The sequence below is a fragment of the Lissotriton vulgaris genome, chromosome 8 (genome assembly GCF_964263255.1).
Source record: "Lissotriton vulgaris chromosome 8, aLisVul1.2, whole genome shotgun sequence".
Classification (NCBI taxonomy): Eukaryota; Metazoa; Chordata; class Amphibia; order Caudata; family Salamandridae; genus Lissotriton; species Lissotriton vulgaris.
In genome coordinates this window covers 154,045,201-154,067,003 of record NC_141696.1, presented here as the reverse complement: position 1 = coordinate 154,067,003, position 21,803 = coordinate 154,045,201, and the positions used below count along the sequence as shown (strand labels likewise).

Genomic DNA, 21,803 nt, shown 5'->3' with positions numbered 1-21,803 from the left:
ATGGGTTACATTCAGACTTGTGATATTTTTGGTTTCCAATAAGTAGATTGTTAATTTTATGTAACCTCACTTTCTAATGCTCCATTCAAGAGATGTTTCCACTATGAAATGCAGAGCAAGGGGAAAGAGCACAAGTGATAGAGCGAGTGAGTGAGAAGGGGTGTTGAGGATGGAGAGAATGAAACAAAGACAGAGTGAGTGAACGGCAGGTAGGCCTAGAAGAGGAGACTAGAAGTGAAGGCGACATACTTTTCCCTGCTTTTTACCTCCCACCCATCCCAAACCGACCACAAACGTACCATCTATGCAACGTTGGTATGCAGAAATTCACGCCTCAGCCAGTGAGGGGGAGTCCCAGGCCAGGGGCTAGAGAGCAAAAGACTGCATGTGCTCAGACGTTCCCTGCTAGGGACATTTCATCTGAAACAAGGTCTGCACTCTTGTATCCAGCAAGGATCTAGAAATCCTGCATGAATCTGCAAGGCACAATGACAGCATACATTTGCATATATGCCCCACCTTCTGCCTTCCTACTTCCTGTGCAGTAGTTGTTTGTGTAGAGAGAGAGGTCGCAGGCAAGGTAATTTTGTGAGTAGGATACAGGACCCTAAATAGCTGGTGAGAGGTATGAGGTATTCTAAAAGCATAAAAATTGTACACCTGTGAAATGAAATGCTTTCACATGTGATCTTCTGTGTTTATTGACCTGTGCATAAAGTTGCACCTTGTGTTTGAAGGTTTAAATTATTTCAGGCTTGCATGGAGGCAGAAATTTCTGAGTGACTTTTATACATTTCTTAAGACTCTGCACTGTCAGGATGGCCGAGTGGTCTAAGGAGCTGTGTTTAGGCCGCAGTCTCCTCTGGAGGCGTGGGTTCAAATCCCACTTCTGACATGACTTTTGGAGATGTAATCTCCTTTTTCAGGTTAACATCTGATGGAAGTTGCATCTGTTGGTCTTCACCTGGGATGTGATTCCGTCCTCATCTAGTCAAGAGAGCTGGGGTTTCTCATATATTTCGGTTGTATAAAGTCTTGCTGACAAAGTGCAGTCCTTACTATATGAGCATAGGACCCATGTAAGAGCTCATCTGGTAGAGTCATGCTCTTGTATGCCCTGGCCAGACAGGCCATGCAAATATGGAAGAATGCCTAGCATCTGGTAGACAGTTGGACTCCAGCACACTTACGGCAATTTCCTCAGGGCTGTGATCAGGGGCTGCTTAGATTTGCGTATTCCACCCTATGTTGTGACATTGAAATTCCTTGTTGAATTTGCTTTAGCTAGCCAAGAGGTGGCTGTTGACTCAATTTCAAAGCAGCTTTGGGCCTTTCATGTGGCTGGTTAATAGCACTTTCTCTTTGTACGCCTTAAAGGTCTAAAGAGTTCTTCATAGGTACTGCTCTCTATGGATTGTTCAAAGATCTGTTGGAAGTACTTATAATAGGATAAATAAATTGAGGGCATGCCTTTTCGGTACCCCACTTGCATGGCTGTCTGGCCTGTGGAAGGTTTCACAAATGCAAGTCAGGATGGCCGAGTGGTCTAAGGCGCTGCGTTCAGGTCGCAGTCTCTTCTAGAGGCGTGGGTTCAAATCCCACTTCTGACAATTGTGTGTTTACTCTACTTTTTTCTTGAGAGAGAAAAAATCTGATCATTTCCCTCACATGGGCTTATATGGTTGTCTACTTGGAAAAGTGCAGTGAGTTTTTTTCTTGCTCTAGCCACTCATGACCTAAGATGTGTGCTTTTTTTGGTTCACAATATCTTTCCCTCTCTGTAGATGATCAAGCAAATGTGGTCAGGATGGCCGAGTGGTCTAAGGCGCTGCGTTAAGGCCGCAGTCTCTCCTGGAGGCGTGGGTTCGAATCCCGCTTCTGACAAAACTTTAAGTCCATTTTGTCTCTGAGTTCTTTTAGAATCTCAGCTAAAAATTGGCAGTGCATATAATATCTGAATAAGTAACAAACTTCAGTTTCAACTGCAAATTAATTTGCCCAATTCTGTCTTCAAGCTCGTATAATATTCTTCTAGCACTCGTGGTGTTTTATGTGTTTTTTGGGGGGTGCTTAAAAAGTCCCTTTTATTAATGAAATGGGTTACATTCAGTCTTGTGATATTTTCGGTTTCCAATAAGTAGATTGTTAATTTTATGTAACCTCATTTTCTAATGCTCCATTCAAGAGATGTTTCCACTATGAAATGCAGAGCAAGGGGAAAGAGCACAAGTGATAGAGCGAGTGAGTGAGAAGGGGTGTTGAGGAAGGAGAGAATGAAACAAAGACAGAGTGAGTGAACGGCAGGTAGGCCTAGAAGAGGAGACTAGAAGTGAAGGCGACATACTTTTCCCTGCTTTTGACCTCCCACCCATCCCAAACCGACCACAAACGTACCATCTATGCAACGTTGGTATGCAGAAATTCACGCCTCAGCCAGTGAGGGTAAGTCCCAGGCCAGGGGCTAGAGAGCAAAAGACTGCATGTGCTCAGACGTTCCCTGCTAGGGACAGTTGATCTGAAACAAGGTCTGCTCTCTTGTATCCAGCAAGGATCTAGAAATCCTGCATGAATCTGCAAGGCACAATGACAGCATACATTTGCATAATATGCCCCACCTTCTGGCTTCCTACTTCCTGTGCAGTAGTTGTTTGTGTAGAGAGAGAGGTCGCAGGCAAGGTAATTTTGTGAGTAGGATACAGGACCCTAAATAGCTGGTGAGAGGTATGAGGTATTCTAAAAGCATAAAAATTGTACACCTGTGAAATGAAATGCTTTCACATGTGATCTTCTGTGTTTATTGTCCTGTGCATAAAGTTGCACCTTGTGTTTGAAGGTTTAAATTATTTCAGGCTTGCATGGAGGCAGAAATTTCTGAGTGACTTTTATACATTTCTTAAGACTCTGCACTGTCAGGATGGCCGAGTGGTCTAAGGCGCTGTGTTTAGGCCGCAGTCTCCTCTGGAGGCGTGGGTTCGAATCCCACTTCTGACATGACTTTTGGAGATGTAATCTCCTTTTTCAGGTTAACATCTGATGGAAGTTGCATCTGTTGGTCTTCACCTGGGATGTGATTCCGTCCTCATCTAGTCAAGAGAGCTGGGGTTTCTCATATATTTCGGTTGTATAAAGTCTTGCTGACAAAGTGCAGTCCTTACTATATGAGCATAGGACCCATGTAAGAGCTCATCTGGAAGGGTCATGCTCTTGTATGCCCTGGCCAGACAGGCCATGCAAATATGGAAGAATGCCTAGCATCTGGTAGACAGTTGGACTCCAGCACACTTACGGCAATTTCCTCAGGGCTGTGATCAGGGGCTGCTTAGATTTGCGTATTCCACAATATGTTGTGACATTGAAATTCCTTGTTGAATTTGCTTTAGCTAGCCAAGAGGTGGCTGTTGACTCAATTTCAAAGCAGCTTTGGGCCTTTCAAGTGGCGGTTAATAGCACTTTCTCTTTGTACGCCTTAAAGGTCTAAAGAGTTCTTCATAGGTACTGCTCTCTATGGATTGTTCAAAGATCTGTTGGAAGTACTTATAATAGGATAAATAAATTGAGGGCATGCCTTTTCGGTACCCCACTTGCATGGCTGTCTGGCCTGTGGAAGGTTCCACAAATGCAAGTCAGGATGGCCGAGTGGTCTAAGGCGCTGCGTTCAGGTCGCAGTCTCTTCTGGAGGCGTGGGTTCAAATCCCACTTCTGACAATTGTGTGTTTACTCTACTTTTTTCTTGGGAGAGAAAAAATCAGATCATTTCCCTCACATGGGCTTATATGGTTGTCTCCTTGGAAAAGTGCAGTGAGTTTTTTTCTTGCTCTAGCCACTCATGACCTAAGATGTGTGCTTTGTTTGGTTCACAATATCTTTCCCTCTCTATAGATGATCAAGCAACGTGTGGTCAGGATTGCCGAGTGGTCTAAGGTGCTGCGTTAAGGCTGCAGTCTCTCCTGGAGGCGTGGGTTCGAATCCCACTTCTGACAAAACTTTAAGTCCATTTTGTCTCTGAGTTCTTTTAGAATCTCAGCTAAAAATTGGCAGTGCATATAATATCTGAATAAGTAACAAACTTCAGTTTCAACTGCAAATTAATTTGCCCAATTCTGTCTTCAAGCTCGTATAATATTCTTCTAGCACTCGTGGTGTTTTATGTGTTTTTTGGGGGGTGCTTAAAAAGTCCCTTTTATTAATGAAATGGGTTACATTCAGTCTTGTTATATTTTTGGTTTCCAATAAGTAGATTGTTAATTTTATGTAACCTCATTTTCTAATGCTCCATTCAAGGGATGTTTCCACTATGAAATGCAGAGCAAGGGGAAAGAGCACAAGTGATAGAGCGAGTGAGTGAGAAGGGGTGTTGAGGAAGGAGAGAATGAAACAAAGACAGAGTGAGTGAACGGCAGGTAGGCCTAGAAGAGGAGACTAGAAGTGAAGGCGACATACTTTTCCCTGCTTTTGACCTCCCACCCATCCCAAACCGACCACAAACGTACCATCTATGCAACGTTGGTATGCAGAAATTCACGCCTCAGCCAGTGAGGGTAAGTCCCAGGCCAGGGGCTAGAGAGCAAAAGACTGCATGTGCTCAGACGTTCCCTGCTAGGGACAGTTGATCTGAAACAAGGTCTGCTCTCTTGTATCCAGCAAGGATCTAGAAATCCTGCATGAATCTGCAAGGCACAATGACAGCATACATTTGCATAATATGCCCCACCTTCTGCCTTCCTACTTCCTGTGCAGTAGTTGTTTGTGTAGAGAGAGAGGTCGCAGGCAAGGTAATTTTGTGAGTAGGATACAGGACCCTAAATAGCTGGTGAGAGGTATGAGGTATTCTAAAAGCATAAAAATTGTACACCTGTGAAATGAAATGCTTTCACATGTGATCTTCTGTGTTTATTGTCCTGTGCATAAAGTTGCACCTTGTGTTTGAAGGTTTAAATTATTTCAGGCTTGCATGGAGGCAGAAATTTCTGAGTGACTTTTATACATTTCTTAAGACGCTGCACTGTCAGGATGGCCGAGTGGTCTAAGGCGCTGTGTTTAGGCCGCAGTCTCCTCTGGAAGTGTGGGTTCAAATCCCACTTCTGACATGACTTTTGGAGATGTAATCTCCTTTTTCAGGTAAACATCTGATGGAAGTTGCATCTGTTGGTCTTCACCTGGGATGTGATTCCGTCATCATCTAGTCAAGAGAGCTGGGGTTTCTCATATATTTCGGTTGTATAAAGTCTTGCTGACAAAGTGCAGTCCTTACTATATGAGCATAGGACCCATGTAAGAGCTCATCTGGAAGAGTCATGCTCTTGTATGCCCTGGCCAGACAGGCCATACAAATATGGAAGAATGCCTAGCATCTGGTAGACAGTTGGACTCCAGCACACTTACGGCAATTTCCTCAGGGCTGTGATCAGGGGCTGCTTAGATTTGCGTATTCCACCCTATGTTGTGACATTGAAATTCCTTGTTGAATTTGCTTTAGCTAACCAAGAGGTGGCTGTTGACTCAATTTCAAAGCAGCTTTGGGCCTTTCAAGTGGCGGTTAATAGCACTTTCTCTTTGTACGCCTTAAAGGTCTAAAGAGTTCTTCATAGGTACTGCTCTCTATGGATTGTTCAAAGATCTGTTGGAAGTACTTATAATAGGATAAATAAATTGAGGGCATGCCTTTTCGGTACCCTACTTGCATGGCTGTCTGGCCTGTGGAAGGTTCCACAAATGCAAGTCAGGATGGCCGAGTGGTCTAAGGCGCTGCGTTCAGGTCGCAGTCTCTTCTGGAGGCGTGGGTTCAAATCCCACTGCTGACAATTGTGTGTTTACTCTACTTTTGTCTTGGGAGAGAAAAAATCAGATCATTTCCCTCACATGGGCTTATATGGTTGTCTACTTGGAAAAGTGCAGTGAGTTTTTTTCTTGCTCTAGCCACTCATGACCTAAGATGTGTGCTTTTTTTGGTTCACAATATCTTTCCCTCTCTGTAGATGATCAAGCAACGTGTGGTCAGGATGGCCGAGTGGTCTAAGGCGCTGCGTTAAGGCCGCAGTCTCTCCTGGAGGCGTGGGTTCGAATCCCACTTCTGACAAAGCTTTAAGTCCATTTTGTCTCTGAGTTCTTTTAGAATCTCAGCTAAAAATTGGCAGTGCATAAAATATCTGAATAAGTAAAAACTTCAGTTTCAACTGCAAATTAATTTGCCCAATTCTGTCTTCAAGCTCGTATAATATTCTTCTAGCACTCGTGGTGTTTTATGTGTTTTTTGGGGGGTGCTTAAAAAGTCCCTTTTATTAATGAAATGGGTTACATTCAGTCTTGTGATATTTTTGGTTTCCAATAAGTAGATTGTTAATTTTATGTAACCTCATTTTCTAATGCTCCATTCAAGAGATGTTTCCACTATAAAATGCAGAGCAAGGGGAAAGAGCACAAGTGATAGAGCGAGTGAGTGAGAAGGGGTGTTGAGAAAGGAGAGAATGAAACAAAGACAGAGTGAGTGAACGGCAGGTAGGCCTAGAAGAGGAGACTAGAAGTGAAGGCGACATACTTTTCCCTGCTTTTGACCTCCCACCCATCCCAAACCGACCACAAACGTACCATCTATGCAACGTTGGTATGCAGAAATTCATGCCTCAGTCAGTGAGGGTGAGTCCCAGGCCAGGAGCTAGAGAGAAAAAGACTGCATGTGCTCAGACGTTCCCTGCTAGGGACAGTTGATCTGAAACAAGGTCCGCTCTCTTGTATCCAGCAAGGATCTAGAAATCCTGCATGAATCTGCAAGGCACAATGACAGCATACATTTGCATAATATGCCCCACCTTCTGCCTTCCTACTTCCTGTGCAGTAGTCGTTTGTGTAGAGAGAGAGGTCGCAGGCAAGGTAATTTTGTGAGTAGGATACAGGACCCTAAATAGCTGGTGAGAGGTATGAGGTATTCTAAAAGCATAAAAATTGTACACCTGTAAAATGAAATACTTTCAAATGTGATCTTCTGTGTTTATTGTCCTGTGCACAAAGTTGCACCTTGTGTTTGAAGGTTTAAAATATTTCAGGCTTGCATGGAGGCAGAAATTTCTGAGTAACTTTTATACATTTCTTAAGACTCTGCACTGTCAGGATGGCCGGGTGGTCTAAGGCGCTGTGTTTAGGCCGCAGTCTCCTCTGGAGGCGTGGGTTCGAATCCCACTTCTGACATGACTTTTGGAGATGTAATCTCCTTTTTCAGGTAAACATCTGATGGAAGTTGCATCTGTTGGTCTTCACCTGGGATGTGATTCCGTCATCATCTAGTCAAGAGAGCTGGGGTTTCTCATATATTTCGGTTGTATAAAGTCTTGCTGACAAAGTGCAGTCCTTACTATATGAGCATAGGACCCATGTAAGAGCTCATCTGGAAGAGTCATGCTCTTGTATGCCCTGGCCAGACAGGCCATGCAAATATGGAAGAATGCCTAGCATCTGGTAGACAGTTGGACTCCAGCACACTTACGGCAATTTCCTCAGGGCTGTGATCAGGGTCTGCTTAGATTTGCGTATTCCACCCTATGTTGTGACATTGAAATTTCTTGTTGAATTTGCTTTAGCTAACCAAGAGGTGGCTGTTGACTCAATTTCAAAGCAGCTTTGGGCCTTTCAAGTGGCGGTTAATAGCACTTTCTCTTTGTACGCCTTAAAGGTCTAAAGAGTTCTTCATAGGTACTGCTCTCTATGGATTGTTCAAAGATCTGTTGGAAGTACTTATAATAGGATAAATAAATTGAGGGCATGCCTTTTCGGTACCCCACTTGCATGGCTGTCTGGCCTGTGGAAAGTTCCACAAATGCAAGTCAGGATGGCCGAGTGGTCTAAGGTGCTGCGTTCAGGTCACAGTCTCTTCTGGAGGCGTGGGTTCAAATCCCACTTCTGACAATTGTGTGTTTACTCTAATTTTTTCTTGAGAGAGAAAAAATCAGATCATTTCCCTCACATGGGCTTATATGGTTGTCTACTTGGAAAAGTGCAGTGAGTTTTTTTCTTGCTCTAGCCACTCATGACCTAAGATGTGTGCTTTGTTTGGTTCACAATATCTTTCCCTCTCTGTAGATGATCAAGCAACATGTGGTCAGGATGGCCGAGTGGTCTAAGGCACTGGGTTAAGGCCGCAGTCTCTCCTGGAGGCCTGGGTTCGAATCCCGCTTCTGACAAAACTTTAAGTCCATTTTGTCTCTGAGTTCTTTTAGAATCTCAGCTAAAAATTGGCAGTGCATATAATATCTGAATAAGTAACAAACTTCAGTTTCAACTGCAAATTAATTTGCCCAATTCTGTCTTCAAAATCGTATAATATTCTTCTAGCACTCGTGGAGTTTTATGTGTTTTTTGGGGGGTGCTTAAAAAGTCCCTTTTATTAATGAAATGGGTTACATTCAGTCTTGTGATATTTTTGGTTTCCAATAAGTAGATTGTTAATTTTATGTAACCTCATTTTCTAATGCTCCATTCAAGAGATGTTTCCACTATGAAATGCAGAGCAAGGGGAAAGAGCACAAGTAATAGAGCGAGTGAGTGAGAAGGGGTGTTGAGGAAGGAGAGAATGAAACAAAGACAGAGTGAGTGAACGGCAGGTAGGCCTAGAAGAGGAGACTAGAAGTGAAGGCGACATACTTTTCCAAGCTTTTGATCTCCCACCCATCCCAAACCGACCACAAACGTACCATCTATGCAACGTTGGTATGCAGAAATTCACGCCTCAGCCAGTGAGGGGGAGTCCCAGGCCAGGGGCTAGAGAGCAAAAGACTGCATGTGCTCAGACGTTCCCTGCTAGGGACATTTGATCTGAAACAAGGTCTGCACTCTTGTATCCAGCAAGGATCTAGAAATCCTGCATGAATCTGCAAGGCACAATGACAGCATACATTTGCATATATGCCCCACCTTCTGCCTTCCTACTTCCTGTGCAGTAGTTGTTTGTGTAGAGAGAGAGGTCGCAGGCAAGGTAATTTTGTGAGTAGGATACAGGACCCTAAATAGCTGGTGAGAGGTATGAGGTATTCTAAAAGCATAAAAATTGTACACCTGTGAAATGAAATGCGTTCACATGTGATCTTCTGTGTTTATTGACCTGTGCATAAAGTTGCACCTTGTGTTTGAAGGTTTAAATTATTTCAGGCTTGCATGGAGGCAGAAATTTCTGAGTGACTTTTATACATTTCTTAAGACTCTGCACTGTCAGGATGGCCGAATGGTCTAAGGAGCTGTGTTTAGGCCGCAGTCTCCTCTGGAGGCGTGGGTTCAAATCCCACTTCTGACATGACTTTTGGAGATGTAATCTCCTTTTTCAGGTTAACATCTGATGGAAGTTGCATCTGTTGGTCTTCACCTGGGATGTGATTCCGTCCTCATCTAGTCAAGAGAGCTGGGGTTTCTCATATATTTCGGTTGTATAAAGTCTTGCTGACAAAGTGCAGTCCTTACTATATGAGGATAGAACCCATGTAAGAGCTCATCTGGAAGAGTCATGCTCTTGTATGCCCTGGCCAGACAGGCCATGCAAATATGGAAGAATGCCTAGCATCTGGTAGACAGTTGGACTCCAGCACACTTACGGCAATTTCCTCAGGGCTGTGATCAGGGGCTGCTTAGATTTGCGTATTCCACCCTATGTTGTGACATTGAAATTCCTTGTTGAATTTGCTTTAGCTAGCCAAGAGGTGGCTGTTGACTCAATTTCAAAGCAGCTTTGGGCCTTTCAAGTGGCTGGTTAATAGCACTTTCTCTTTGTACGCCTTAAAGGTCTAAAGAGTTCTTCATAGGTACTGCTCTCTATGGATTGTTCAAAGATCTGTTGGAAGTACTTATAATAGGATAAATAAATTGAGGGCATGCCTTTTCGGTACCCCACTTGCATGGCTGTCTGGCCTGTGGAAGGTTCCACAAATGCAAGTCAGGATGGCCGAGTGGTCTAAGATGCTGCGTTCAGGTCGCAGTCTCTTCTGGAGGCGTGGGTTGAAATCCTACTTCTGACAATTGTGTGTTTACTCTACTTTTTTCTTGAGAGAGAAAAAATCTGATCATTTCCCTCACATGGGCTTATATGGTTGTCTACTTGGAAAAGTGCAGTGAGTTTTTTTCTTGCTCTAGCCACTCATGACCTAAGATGTGTGCTTTTTTTGGTTCACAATATCTTTCCCTCTCTGTAGATGATCAAGCAAATGTGGTCAGGATGGCCGAGTGGTCTAAGGCGCTGCGTTAAGGCCGCAGTCTCTCCTGGAGACGTGGGTTCGAATCCCATTTCTGACAAAACTTTAATGCGATTTTGTCTCTGAGTTCTTTTAGAATCTCAGCTAAAAATTGGCAGTGCATATAATATCTGAATAAGTAACAAACTTCAGTTTCAACTGCAAATTAATTTGCCCAATTCTGTCTTCAAGCTCGTATAATATTCTTCTAGCACTCGTGCTGTTTTATGTGGTTTTTGGGGGGTGCTTAACCTCTTCGCCGCTAATGACAAGGGTAACTCGTCATGGACTTCCCATTGATTTCAATGGAAAGTGCAGCAAAAGAGCAATTGTACCTTAGCGCTAAAGGGGTTAAAAAGTCCCTTTTATTAATGAAATGGGTTACATTCAGTCTTGTGAAATTTTTGGTTTCCAATAAGTAGATTGTTAATTTTATGTAACCTCATTTTCTAATGCTCCATTCAAGAGATGTTTCCACTATGAAATGCAGAGCAAGGGGAAAGAGCACAAGTGATAGAGCGAGTGAGTGAGAAGGGGTGTTGAGGATGGAGAGAATGAAACAAAGACAGAGTGAGTGAACGGCAGGTAGGCCTAGAAGAGGAGACTAGAAGTGAAGGCGACATACTTTTCCCTGCTTTTGACCTCCCACCCATCCCAAACCGACCACAAACGTACCATCTATGCAACGTTGGTATGCAGAAATTCACGCCTCAGCCAGTGAGGGGGAGTCCCAGGCCAGGGGCTAGAGAGCAAAAGACTGCATGTGCTCAGACGTTCCCTGCTAGGGACATTTGATCTGAAACAAGGTCTGCACTCTTGTATCCAGCAAGGATCTAGAAATCCTGCATGAATCTGCAAGGCACAATGACAGCATACATTTGCATATATGCCCCACCTTCTGCCTTCCTACTTCCTGTGCAGTAGTTGTTTGTGTAGAGAGAGAGGTCGCAGGCAAGGTAATTTTGTGAGTAGGATACAGGACCCTAAATAGCTGGTGAGAGGTATGAGGTATTCTAAAAGCATAAAAATTGTACACCTGTGAAATGAAATGCTTTCACATGTGATCTTCTGTGTTTATTGACCTGTGCATAAAGTTGCACCTTGTGTTTGAAGGTTTAAATTATTTCAGGCTTGCATGGAGGCAGAAATTTCTGAGTGACTTTTATACATTTCTTAAGACTCTGCACTGTCAGGATGGCCGAGTGGTCTAAGGAGCTGTGTTTAGGCCGCAGTCTCCTCTGGAGGCGTGGGTTCAAATCCCACTTCTGACATGACTTTTGGAGATGTAATCTCCTTTTTCAGGTTAACATCTGATGGAAGTTGCATCTGTTGGTCTTCACCTGGGATGTGATTCCGTCCTCATCTAGTCAAGAGAGCTGGGGTTTCTCATATATTTCGGTTGTATAAAGTCTTGCTGACAAAGTGCAGTCCTTACTATATGAGCATAGGACCCATGTAAGAGCTCATCTGGAAGAGTCATGCTCTTGTATGCCCTGGCCAGACAGGCCATGCAAATATGGAAGAATGCCTAGCATCTGGTAGACAGTTGGACTCCAGCACACTTACGGCAATTTCCTCAGGGCTGTGATCAGGGGCTGCTTAGATTTGCGTATTCCACCCTATGTTGTGACATTGAAATTCCTTGTTGAATTTGCTTTAGCTAGCCAAGAGGTGGCTGTTGACTCAATTTCAAAGCAGCTTTGGGCCTTTCATGTGGCTGGTTAATAGCACTTTCTCTTTGTACGCCTTAAAGGTCTAAAGAGTTCTTCATAGGTACTGCTCTCTATGGATTGTTCAAAGATCTGTTGGAAGTACTTATAATAGGATAAATAAATTGAGGGCATGCCTTTTCGGTACCCCACTTGCATGGCTGTCTGGCCTGTGGAAGGTTCCACAAATGCAAGTCAGGATGGCCGAGTGGTCTAAGGCGCTGCGTTCAGGTCGCAGTCTCTTCTGGAGGCGTGGGTTCAAATCCCACTTCTGACAATTGTGTGTTTACTCTACTTTTTTCTTGAGAGAGAAAAAATCTGATCATTTCCCTCACATGGGCTTATATGGTTGTCTACTTGGAAAAGTGCAGTGAGTTTTTTTCTTGCTCTAGCCACTCATGACCTAAGATGTGTGCTTTTTTTGGTTCACAATATCTTTCCCTCTCTGTAGATGATCAAGCAAATGTGGTCAGGATGGCCGAGTGGTCTAAGGCGCTGCGTTAAGGCCGCAGTCTCTCCTGGAGGCGTGGGTTCGAAGCCCACTTCTGACAAAACTTTAAGTCCATTTTGTCTCTGAGTTCTTTTAGAATCTCAGCTAAAAATTGGCAGTGCATATAATATCTGAATAAGTAACAAACTTCAGTTTCAACTGCAAATTAATTTGCCCAATTCTGTCTTCAAGCTCGTATAATATTCTTCTAGCACTCGTGGTGTTTTATGTGTTTTTTGGGGGGTGCTTAAAAAGTCCCTTTTATTAATGAAATGGGTTACATTCAGTCTTGTGATATTTTTGGTTTCCAATAAGTAGATTGTTAATTTTATGTAACCTCATTTTCTAATGCTCCATTCAAGGGATGTTTCCACTATGAAATGCAGAGCAAGGGGAAAGAGCACAAGTGATAGAGCGAGTGAGTGAGAAGGGGTGTTGAGGAAGGAGAGAATGAAACAAAGACAGAGTGAGTGAACGGCAGGTAGGCCTAGAAGAGGAGACTAGAAGTGAAGGCGACATACTTTTCCCTGCTTTTGACCTCCCACCCATCCCAAACCGACCACAAACGTACCATCTATGCAACGTTGGTATGCTGAAATTCACGCCTCAGCCAGTGAGGGTAAGTCCCAGGCCAGGGGCTAGAGAGCAAAAGACTGCATGTGCTCAGACGTTCCCTGCTAGGGACAGTTGATCTGAAACAAGGTCTGCTCTCTTGTATCCAGCAAGGATCTAGAAATCCTGCATGAATCTGCAAGGCACAATGACAGCATACATTTGCATAATATGCCCCACCTTCTGCCTTCCTACTTCCTGTGCAGTAGTTGTTTGTGTAGAGAGAGAGGTCGCAGGCAAGGTAATTTTGTGAGTAGGATACAGGACCCTAAATAGCTGGTGAGAGGTATGAGGTATTCTAAAAGCATAAAAATTGTACACCTGTGAAATGAAATGCTTTCACATGTGATCTTCTGTGTTTATTGTCCTGTGCATAAAGTTGCACCTTGTGTTTGAAGGTTTAAATTATTTCAGGCTTGCATGGAGGCAGAAATTTCTGAGTGACTTTTATACATTTCTTAAGACTCTGCACTGTCAGGATGGCCGAGTGGTCTAAGGCGCTGTGTTTAGGCCGCAGTCTCCTCTGGAGGCGTGGGTTCGAATCCCACTTCTGACATGACTTTTGGAGATGTAATCTCCTTTTTCAGGTTAACATCTGATGGAAGTTGCATCTGTTGGTCTTCACCTGGGATGTGATTCCGTCCTCATCTAGTCAAGAGAGCTGGGGTTTCTCATATATTTCGGTTGTATAAAGTCTTGCTGACAAAGTGCAGTCCTTACTATATGAGCATAGGACCCATGTAAGAGCTCATCTGGAAGAGTCATGCTCTTGTATGCCCTGGCCAGACAGGCCATGCAAATATGGAAGAATGCCTAGCATCTGGTAGACAGTTGGACTCCAGCACACTTACGGCAATTTCCTCAGGGCTGTGATCAGGGGCTGCTTAGATTTGCGTATTCCACCCTATGTTGTGACATTGAAATTCCTTGTTGAATTTGCTTTAGCTAGCCAAGAGGTGGCTGTTGACTCAATTTCAAAGCAGCTTTGGGCCTTTCAAGTGGTTGGTTAATAGCACTTTCTCTTTGTACGCCTTAAAGTTCTAAAGAGTTCTTCATAGGTACTGCTCTCTATGGATTGTTCAAAGATCTGTTGGAAGTACTTATAATAGGATAAATAAATTGAGGGCATGCCTTTTCGGTACCCCACTTGCATGGCTGTCTGGCCTGTGGAAGGTTCCACAAATGCAAGTCAGGATGGCCGAGTGGTCTAAGGCGCTGCGTTCAGGTCGCAGTCTCTTCTGGAGGCGTGGGTTCAAATCCCACTTCTGACAATTGTGTGTTTACTCTACTTTTTTCTTGAGAGAGAAAAAATCAGATCATTTCCCTCACATGGGCTTATATGGTTGTCTACTTGGAAAAGTGCAGTGAGTTTTTTTCTTGCTCTAGCCACTCATGACCTAAGATGTGTGCTTTTTTTGGTTCACAATATCTTTCTCTCTCTGTAGATGATCAAGCAACATGTGGTCAGGATGGCCGAGTGGTCTAAGGTGCTGCTTTAAGGCTGCAGTCTCTCCTGGAGACGTGGGTTCGAATCCCACTTCTGACAAAACTTTAAGGCCATTTTGTCTCTGAGTTCTTTTAGAATCTCAGCTAAAAATTGGCAGTGCATATAATATCTGAATAAGTAACAAACTTCAGTTTCAACTGCAAATTAATTTGCCCAATTCTGTCTTCAAGCTCGTATAATATTCTTCTAGCACTCGTGCTGTTTTATGTGTTTTTTGGGGGGTGCTTAAAAAGTCCCTTTTATTAATGAAATGGGTTACATTCAGTCTTGTGAAATTTTTGGTTTCCAATAAGTAGAATGTTAATTTTATGTAACCTCATTTTCTAATGCTCCATTCAAGAGATGTTTCCACTATGAAATGCAGAGCAAGGGGAAAGACCACAAGTGATAGAGCGAGTGAGTGAGAAGGGGTGTTGAGGATGGAGAGAATGAAACAAAGACAGAGTGAGTGAACGGCAGGTAGGCCTAGAAGAGGAGACTAGAAGTGAAGGCGACATACTTTTCCCTGCTTTTGACCTCCCACCCATCCCAAACCAACCACAAACGTACCATCTATGCAACGTTGGTATGCAGAAATTCACGCCTCAGCCAGTGAGTGGGAGTCCCAGGCCAGGGGCTAGAGAGCAAAAGACTGCATGTGCTCAGACGTTCCCTGCTAGGGACATTTGATCTGAAACAAGGTCTGCACTCTTGTATCCAGCAAGGATCTAGAAATCCTGCATGAATCTGCAAGGCACAATGACAGCATACGTTTGCATATATGCCCCACCTTCTGCCTTCCTACTTCCTGTGCAGTAGTTGTTTGTGTAGAGAGAGAGGTCGCAGGCAAGGTAATTTTGTGAGTAGGATACAGGACCCTAAATAGCTGGTGAGAGGTATGAGGTATTCTAAAAGCATAAAAATTGTACACCTGTGAAATGAAATGCTTTCCCATGTGATCTTCTGTGTTTATTGTCCTGTGCATAAAGTTGCACCTTGTATTTGAAGGTTTAAATTATTTCAGGCTTGCATGGAGGCAGAAATTTCTGAGTGACTTTTATACATTTCTTAAGACTCTGCACTGTCAGGATGGCCGAGTGGTCTAAGGCGCTGTGTTTAGGCCGCAGTCTCCTCTGGAGGCGTGGGTTCGAATCCCACTTCTGACATGACTTTTGGAGATGTAATCTCCTTTTTCAGGTTAACATCTGATGGAAGTTGCATCTGTTGGTCTTCACCTGGGATGTGATTCCGTCCTCATCTAGTCAAGAGAGCTGGGGTTTCTCATATATTTCGGTTGTATAAAGTCTTGCTGACAAAGTGCAGTCCTTACTATATGAGCATAGGACCCATGTAAGAGCTCATCTGGAAGAGTCATGCTCTTGTATGCCCTGGCCAGACAGGCCATGCAAATATGGAAGAATGCCTAGCATCTGGTAGACAGTTGGACTCCAGCACACTTACGGCAATTTCCTCAGGGCTGTGATCAGGGGCTGCTTAGATTTGCGTATTCCACCCTATGTTGTGACATTGAAATTCCTTGTTGAATTTGCTTTAGCTAACCAAGAGGTGGCTGTTGACTCCATTTCAAAGCAGCTTTGGGCCTTTCAAGTGGCGGTTAATAGCACTTTCTCTTTGTACGCCTTAAAGGTCTAAAGAGTTCTTCATAGGTACTGCTCTCTATGGATTGTTCAAAGATCTGTTGGAAGTACTTATAATAGGATAAATAAATTGAGGGCATGCCTTTTCGGTACCCTACTTGCATGGCTGTCTGGCCTGTGGAAGGTTCCACAAATGCAAGTCAGGATGGCCGAGTGGTCTAAGGCGCTGCGTTCAGGTCGCAGTCTCTTCTGGAGGCGTGGGTTCAAATCCCACTTCTGACAATTGTGTGTTTACTCTACTTTTTTCTTGGGAGAGAAAAAATCAGATCATTTCCCTCACATGGGCTTATATGGTTGTCTACTTGGAAAAGTGCAGTGAGTTTTTTTCTTGCTCTAGCCACTCATGACCTAAGATGTGTGCCTTTTTTGGTTCACAATATCTTTCCCTCTCTGTAGATGATCAGGCAACATGTGGTCAGGATGGCCGAGTGGTCTAAGGCGCTGGGTTAAGGCCGCAGTCTCTCCTGGAGGCCTGGGTTCGAATCCCGCTTCTGACAAAACTTTAAGTCCATTTTGTCTCTGAGTTCTTTTAGAATCTCAGCTAAAAATTGGCAGTGCATATAATATCTGAATAAGTAACAAACTTCAGTTTCAACTGCAAATTAATTTGCCCAATTCTGTCTTCAAAATCGTATAATATTCTTCTAGCACTCGTGGAGTTTTATGTGTTTTTTGGGGGGTGCTTAAAAAGTCCTTTTTATTAATGAAATGGGTTACATTCAGTCTTGTGATATTTTTGGTTTCCAATAAGTAGATTGTTAATTTTATGTAACCTCATTTTGTAATGCTCCATTCAAGAGATGTTTCCACTATGAAATGCAGAGCAAGGGGAAAGAGCACAAGTGTTAGAGCGAGTGAGTGAGAAGGGGTGTTGAGGAAGGAGAGAATGAAACAAAGACAGAGTGAGTGAACGGCAGGTATGCCTAGAAGAGGAGACTAGAAGTGAAGGCGACATACTTTTCCCTGCTTTTGACCTCCCACCCATCCCAAACCGACCACAAACGTACCATCTATGCAACGTTGGTATGCAGAAATTCACGCCTCTGCCAGTGAGGGTGAGTCCCAGGGCAGGGGCTAGAGAGCAAAAGACTGCATGTGCTCAGACGTTCCCTGCTAGGGACAGTTGATCTGAAACAAGGTCTGCACTCTTGTATCCAGCAAGGATCTAGAAATCCTGCATGAATCTGCAAGGCACAATGACAGCACACATTTGCATAATATGCCCCACCTTCTGCCTTCCTACTTCCTGTGCAGTAGTTGTTTGTGTAGAGAGAGAGGTTGCAGGCAAGGTAATTTTGTGAGTCGGATACAGGACCCTAAAAAGCTGGTGAGAGGTATGAGGTATTCTAAAAGCATAAAAATTGTACACCTGTGAAATGAAATGCTTTCACATGTGATCTTCTGTGTTTATTGTCCTGTGCATAAAGTTGCACCTTGTGTTTGAAGGTTTAAATTATTTCAGGCTTGCATGGAGGCAGAAATTTCTGAGTGACTTTTATACATTTCTTAATACTCTGCTCTGTCAGGATGGCTGAGTGGTCTAAGGCGCTGTGTTTAGGCCGCAGTCTCCTCTGGAGGCGTGGGTTCGAATCCCACTTCTGACATGACTTTTGGAGATGTAATCTCCTTTTTCAGGTTAACATCTGATGGAAGTTGCATCAGTTGGTCTTCACCTGGGATGTGATTCCGTCCTCATCTAGTCAAGAGAGCTGGGGTTTCTCATATATTTCGGTTGTATAAAGTCTTGCTGACAAAGTGCAGTCCTTACTATATGAGCATAGGACCCATGTAAGAGCTCATCTGGAAGAGTCATGCTCTTGTATGCCCTGGCCAGACAGGCCATGCAAATATGGAAGAATGCCTAGCATCTGGTAGACAGTTGGACTCCAGCACACTTACGGCAATTTCCTCAGGGCTGTGATCAGGGGCTGCTTAGATTTGCGTATTCCACCCTATGTTGTGACATTGAAATTCCTTGTTGAATTTGCTTTAGCTAGCCAAGAGGTGGCTGTTGACTCAATTTCAAAGCAGCTTTGGGCCGTTCAAGTGGCTGGTTAATAGCACTTTCTCTTTGTACGCCTTAAAGGCATAAAGAGTTCTTCATAGGTACTGCTCTCTATGGATTGTTCAAAGATCTGTTGGAAGTACTTATAACAGGATAAATAAATTGAGGGCATGCTTTTTCGGTACCCCACTTGCATGGCTGTCTGGCCTGTGGAAGGTTCTATAATTGCAAGTCAGGATGGCCGAGTGGTCTAAGGCGCTGCGTTCAGGTCGCAGTCTCTTCTGGAGGCGTGGGATCAAATCCCACTTCTGACAATTGTGTGTTTACTCTACTTTTTTCTTGAGAGAGAAAAAATCAGATCATTTCCCTCACATGGGCTTATATGGTTGTCTACTTGGAAAAGTGCAGTGAGTTTTTTTCTTGCTCTAGCCACTCATGACCTAAGATGTGTGCTTTTTTTGGTTCACAATATCTTTCCCTCTCTGTAGATGATCAAGCAACATGTGGTCAGGATGGCCGAGTGGTCTAAGGCGCTGCGTTAAGGCCGCAGTCTCTCCTGGAGACGTGGGTTCAAATCCCACTTCTGACAAAACTTTAAGTCCATTTTGTCTCTGAGTTCTTTTAGAATCTCAGCTAAAAATTGGCAGTGCATATAATATCTGAATAAGTAACAAACTTCAGTTTCAACTGCAAATTAATTTGCCCAATTCTGTCTTCAAGCTCGTATAATATTCTTCTAGCACTCGTGCTGTTTTATGTGCTTTTTGGGGGGTGCTTAAAAAGTCCCTTTTATTAATGAAATGGGTTACATTCAGTCTTGTGATATTTTTGGTTTCCAATAAGTAGATTGTTAATTTTATGTAACCTCATTTTCTAATGCTCCATTCAAGAGATTTTTCCACTATGAAATGCAGAGCAAGGGGAAAGAGCACAAGTGATAGAGCGAGTGAGTGAGAAGGGGTGTTGAGGATGGAGAGAATGAAACAAAGACAGAGTGAGTGAACGGCAGGTAGGCCTAGAAGAGGAGACTAGAAGTGAAGGCGACATACTTTTCCCTGCTTTTGACCTCCCACCCATCCCAAACCGACCACAAACGTACCATCTATGCAACGTTGGTATGCAGAAATTCACGCCTCAGCCAGTGAGGGGGAGTCCCAGGCCAGGGGCTAGAGAGCAAAAGACTGCATGTGCTCAGACGTTCCCTGCTAGGGACATTTGATCTGAAACAAGGTCTGCACTCTTGTATCCAGCAAGGATCTAGAAATCCTGCATGAATCTGCAAGGCACAATGACAGCATACATTTGCATAATATGCCCCACCTTCTGCCTTCCTACTTCCTGTGCAGTAGTTGTTTGTGTAGAGAGAGAGGTCGCAGGCAAGGTAATTTTGTGAGTAGGATACAGGACCCTAAATAGCTGGTGAGAGGTATGAGGTATTCTAAAAGCATAAAAATTGTACACCTGTGAAATGAAATGCTTTCACATGTGATCTTCTGTGTTTATTGACCTGTGCATAAAGTTGCACCTTGTGTTTGAAGGTTTAAATTATTTCAGGCTTGCATGGAGGCAGAAATTTCTGAGTGACTTTTATACATTTCTTAAGACTCTGCACTGTCAGGATGGCCGAGTGGGCTAAGGAGCTGTGTTTAGGCAGCAGTCTCCTCTGGAGGCGTGGGTTCAAATCCCACTTCTGACATGACTTTTGGAGATGTAATCTCCTTTTTCAGGTTAACATCTGATGGAAGTTGCATCTGTTGGTCTTCACCTGGGATGTGATTCCGTCCTCATCTAGTCAAGAGAGCTGGGGTTTCTCATATATTTCGGTTGTATAAAGTCTTGCTGACAAAGTGCAGTCCTTACTATATGAGCATAGGACCCATGTAAGAGCTCATCTGGAAGAGTCATACTCTTGTATGCCCTGGCCAGACAGGCCATTGAAATATGGAAGAATGCCTAGCATCTGGTAGACAGTTGGACTCCAGCACACTTACGGCAATTTCCTCAGGGCTGTGATCAGGGGCTGCTTAGATTTGCGTATTCCACCCTATGTTGTGACATTGAAATTCCTTGTTGAATTTGCTTTAGCTAGCCAAGAGGTGGCTGTTGACTCAATTTCAAAGCAGCTTTGGGCCTTTCAAGTGGCTGGTTAATAGCACTTTCTCTTTGTACGCCTTAAAGGTCCAAAGAGTTCTTCATAGGTACTGCTCTCTATGGATTGTTCAAAGATCTGTTGGAAGTACTTATAATAGGATAAATAAATTGAGGGCATGCCTTTTCGGTACCCCACTTGCATGGCTGTCTGGCCTGTGGAAGGTTCCACAAATGCAAGTCAGGATGGCCGAGTGGTCTAAGGCGCTGCGTTCAGGTCGCAGTCTCTTCTGGAGGCGTGGGTTCAAATCCCACTTCTGACAATTGTGTGTTTACTCTACTTTTTTCTTGAGAGAGAAAAAATCTGATCATTTCCCTCACATGGGCTTATATGGTTGTCTACTTGGAAAAGTGCAGTGAGTTTTTTTCTTGCTCTAGCCACTCATGACCTAAGTTGTGTGCTTTTTTTGGTTCACAATATCTTTCCCTCTCTGTAGATGATCAAGCAAATGTGGTCAGGATGGCCGAGTGGTCTAAGGCGCTGCGTTAAGGCCGCAGTCTCTCCTGGAGGCCTGGGTTCGAATCCCACTTCTGACAAAACTTTAAGTCCATTTTGTCTCTGAGTTCTTTTAGAATCTCAGCTAAAAATTGGCAGTGCATATAATATCTGAATAAGTAACAAACTTCAGTTTCAACTGCAAATTAATTTACCCAATTCTGTCTTCAAGCTCGTATAATATTCTTCCAGCACTCGTGGTGTTTTATGTGTTTTTTGGGGGGTGCTTAAAAAGTCCCTTTTATTAATGAAATGGGTTACATTCAGTCTTGTGATATTTTTGGTTTCCAATAAGTAGATTGTTAGTTTTATGTAACCTCATTTTCTAATGCTCCTTTCAAGAGATGTTTCCACTATGAAATGCAGAGCAAGGGGAAAGAGCACAAGTGATAGAGCGAGTGAGTGAGAAGGGGTGTTGAGGAAGGAGAGAATGAAACAAAGACAGAGTGAGTGAACGGCAGGTAGGCCTAGAAGAGGAGACTAGAAGTGAAGGCGACATACTTTTCCCTGCTTTTGACCTCCCACCCATCCCAAACTGACCACAAACGTACCATCTATGCAACGTTGGTATGCAGAAATTCACGCCTCAGCCAGTGAGGGTAAGTCCCAGGTCAGGGGCTAGAGAGCAAAAGACTGCATGTGCTCAGACGTTCCCTGCTAGGGACAGTTGATCTGAAACAAGGTCTGCTCTCTTGTATCCAGCAAGGATCTAGAAATCCTGCATGAATCTGCAAGGCACAATGACAGCATACATTTGCATAATATGCCCCACCTTCTGCCTTCCTACTTCCTGTGCAGTAGTTGTTTGTGTAGAGAGAGGTCGCAGGCAAGGTAATTTTGTGAGTAGGATACAGGACCCTAAATAGCTGGTGAGAGGTATGAGGTATTCTAAAAGCATAAAAATTGTACACCTGTGAAATGAAATGCTTTCACATGTGATCTTCTGTGTTTATTGTCCTGTGCATAAAGTTGCACCTTGTGTTTGAAGGTTTAA

At 43.6% G+C, this 21,803-nt stretch overlaps 19 non-coding genes across 19 annotated transcripts; all 19 read left to right on the top strand.

Annotated features, from left to right (window-relative positions):
* Positions 1-1,527: 1,527 nt before the first annotated feature.
* TRNAL-CAG (transfer RNA leucine (anticodon CAG)) lies at positions 1,528-1,610 on the top strand. The gene has a single exon. It is a non-coding gene; the product is annotated as a tRNA-Leu (tRNA).
* Positions 1,611-1,801: 191 nt separating this feature from the next.
* TRNAL-AAG (transfer RNA leucine (anticodon AAG)) lies at positions 1,802-1,884 on the top strand. Its single transcript has one exon. It is a non-coding gene; the product is annotated as a tRNA-Leu (tRNA).
* A 1,024-nt stretch (positions 1,885-2,908) lies between these two features.
* TRNAL-UAG (transfer RNA leucine (anticodon UAG)) lies at positions 2,909-2,991 on the top strand. The gene has a single exon. It is a non-coding gene; the product is annotated as a tRNA-Leu (tRNA).
* A 631-nt stretch (positions 2,992-3,622) lies between these two features.
* Positions 3,623-3,705, top strand: TRNAL-CAG (transfer RNA leucine (anticodon CAG)). The gene has a single exon. It is a non-coding gene; the product is annotated as a tRNA-Leu (tRNA).
* Positions 3,706-5,718: 2,013 nt separating this feature from the next.
* On the top strand, positions 5,719-5,801 carry TRNAL-CAG (transfer RNA leucine (anticodon CAG)). The gene has a single exon. It is a non-coding gene; the product is annotated as a tRNA-Leu (tRNA).
* A 192-nt stretch (positions 5,802-5,993) lies between these two features.
* TRNAL-AAG (transfer RNA leucine (anticodon AAG)) lies at positions 5,994-6,076 on the top strand. The gene has a single exon. It is a non-coding gene; the product is annotated as a tRNA-Leu (tRNA).
* A 1,023-nt stretch (positions 6,077-7,099) lies between these two features.
* On the top strand, positions 7,100-7,182 carry TRNAL-UAG (transfer RNA leucine (anticodon UAG)). The gene has a single exon. It is a non-coding gene; the product is annotated as a tRNA-Leu (tRNA).
* A 3,001-nt stretch (positions 7,183-10,183) lies between these two features.
* TRNAL-AAG (transfer RNA leucine (anticodon AAG)) lies at positions 10,184-10,266 on the top strand. Its single transcript has one exon. It is a non-coding gene; the product is annotated as a tRNA-Leu (tRNA).
* A 1,842-nt stretch (positions 10,267-12,108) lies between these two features.
* On the top strand, positions 12,109-12,191 carry TRNAL-CAG (transfer RNA leucine (anticodon CAG)). Its single transcript has one exon. It is a non-coding gene; the product is annotated as a tRNA-Leu (tRNA).
* A 191-nt stretch (positions 12,192-12,382) lies between these two features.
* On the top strand, positions 12,383-12,465 carry TRNAL-AAG (transfer RNA leucine (anticodon AAG)). The gene has a single exon. It is a non-coding gene; the product is annotated as a tRNA-Leu (tRNA).
* Positions 12,466-13,489: 1,024 nt separating this feature from the next.
* On the top strand, positions 13,490-13,572 carry TRNAL-UAG (transfer RNA leucine (anticodon UAG)). The gene has a single exon. It is a non-coding gene; the product is annotated as a tRNA-Leu (tRNA).
* Positions 13,573-14,204: 632 nt separating this feature from the next.
* Positions 14,205-14,287, top strand: TRNAL-CAG (transfer RNA leucine (anticodon CAG)). Its single transcript has one exon. It is a non-coding gene; the product is annotated as a tRNA-Leu (tRNA).
* A 1,298-nt stretch (positions 14,288-15,585) lies between these two features.
* On the top strand, positions 15,586-15,668 carry TRNAL-UAG (transfer RNA leucine (anticodon UAG)). Its single transcript has one exon. It is a non-coding gene; the product is annotated as a tRNA-Leu (tRNA).
* A 631-nt stretch (positions 15,669-16,299) lies between these two features.
* TRNAL-CAG (transfer RNA leucine (anticodon CAG)) lies at positions 16,300-16,382 on the top strand. Its single transcript has one exon. It is a non-coding gene; the product is annotated as a tRNA-Leu (tRNA).
* A 1,299-nt stretch (positions 16,383-17,681) lies between these two features.
* On the top strand, positions 17,682-17,764 carry TRNAL-UAG (transfer RNA leucine (anticodon UAG)). Its single transcript has one exon. It is a non-coding gene; the product is annotated as a tRNA-Leu (tRNA).
* A 632-nt stretch (positions 17,765-18,396) lies between these two features.
* TRNAL-CAG (transfer RNA leucine (anticodon CAG)) lies at positions 18,397-18,479 on the top strand. Its single transcript has one exon. It is a non-coding gene; the product is annotated as a tRNA-Leu (tRNA).
* A 192-nt stretch (positions 18,480-18,671) lies between these two features.
* TRNAL-AAG (transfer RNA leucine (anticodon AAG)) lies at positions 18,672-18,754 on the top strand. The gene has a single exon. It is a non-coding gene; the product is annotated as a tRNA-Leu (tRNA).
* Positions 18,755-20,493: 1,739 nt separating this feature from the next.
* Positions 20,494-20,576, top strand: TRNAL-CAG (transfer RNA leucine (anticodon CAG)). Its single transcript has one exon. It is a non-coding gene; the product is annotated as a tRNA-Leu (tRNA).
* A 191-nt stretch (positions 20,577-20,767) lies between these two features.
* TRNAL-AAG (transfer RNA leucine (anticodon AAG)) lies at positions 20,768-20,850 on the top strand. Its single transcript has one exon. It is a non-coding gene; the product is annotated as a tRNA-Leu (tRNA).
* Positions 20,851-21,803: the final 953 nt, after the last annotated feature.